Source organism: Falco punctatus, assembly GCF_963210335.1.
Source record: "Falco punctatus genome assembly, contig: scaffold_63, whole genome shotgun sequence".
In the NCBI taxonomy this organism is placed as follows: domain Eukaryota; kingdom Metazoa; phylum Chordata; class Aves; order Falconiformes; family Falconidae; genus Falco; species Falco punctatus.
Window position 1 is genome coordinate 18,670 of NW_027660083.1, and position 1,208 is coordinate 19,877.

Sequence of the window (1,208 nt, forward strand, 5' to 3'; positions counted from 1 at the left end):
GCAGTACCCAAATATATTTCGCTAGATGGCAGCAGCGCTCCACCACCAGGGCCGGCTGCAGTACCCAAGTATATTTCGCTAGATGGCAGCAGCGCTCCACCAAAAGGGCGGCTGCAGTACCCAATTACATTTCGCTAGATGGCAGCTGCGCTCCACCAAAAGGGCGGCTGCAGTACCCAATTACATTTCGCTAGATGGCAGCAGCGCTCCACCAAAAGGGCGGCTGCAGTACCCAACTACATTTCGCTAGATGGCAGCAGCGCTCCACCAACAGGGCCGGCTGCAGTACCCAATTATATTTCGCTAGATTGCAGCAGCGCACCACCAACAGGGCCGGCTGCAGTACCCAAATATATTTCGCTAGATGGCAGCAGCGCTCCACAAACCGGGCGGCTGCAGTACCCAAATATATTTCGCTAGATGGCAGCAGCGCTCCACCAACAGGGCGGCTGCAGTACCCAAATATATTTCGCTAGATGGCAGCAGCGCTCCACCAACCGAGCGGCTGCAGTACCCAATTACATTTCGCTAGATGGCAGCAGCGCTCCACCAAAAGGGCGGCTGCAGTACCCAAGTATATTTCGCTAGATGGCAGCAGCGCTCCACCAAAAGGGCGGCTGCAGTACCCAAATATATAGTACTGAGTCTAACCCTAACCCTAAGAGCCTGAGTCTAACCCTAACCCTAAGAGCCTGAGTCTAACCCTCACCATAAGAGCCTGAGTCTAACACTAACCCTAAGAGCCTGAGTCTAACCCTAACCCTAAGAGCCTCAGTCTAACCCTAACCCTAAGAGGCTAACTCTAACCCTAACCCTAAGAGACTAACCCTAACCCTAACCCTAAGAGCCTAAGTCTAACACTAACCCTAGGAGTCTAACCCTAACCCTAACCCTAACCCTAAGAGTCTAACCCTAACCCTAACCCTAACCCTAACCCTAAGAGTCTAAACCTAACCCTGAGTCTAACCCTAACCCTAACCCTAACCCTAAGAGTCTAACCCTAACCCTAAGAGACTAACCCTAACCCTAACCCTAATCCTAAGAGTCTAACCCTAACCCTAACTCTAACCCTAACAGTCTAACCCTAACCCTAAGAGTCTAACCCTAAGAGTCTAACCCTAACCCTAACTCTAACCCTAACAGTCTAACCCTAACCCTAAGAGTCTAACCCTAAGAGTCTAACCCTAACCCTACCCTAACCCTAACAG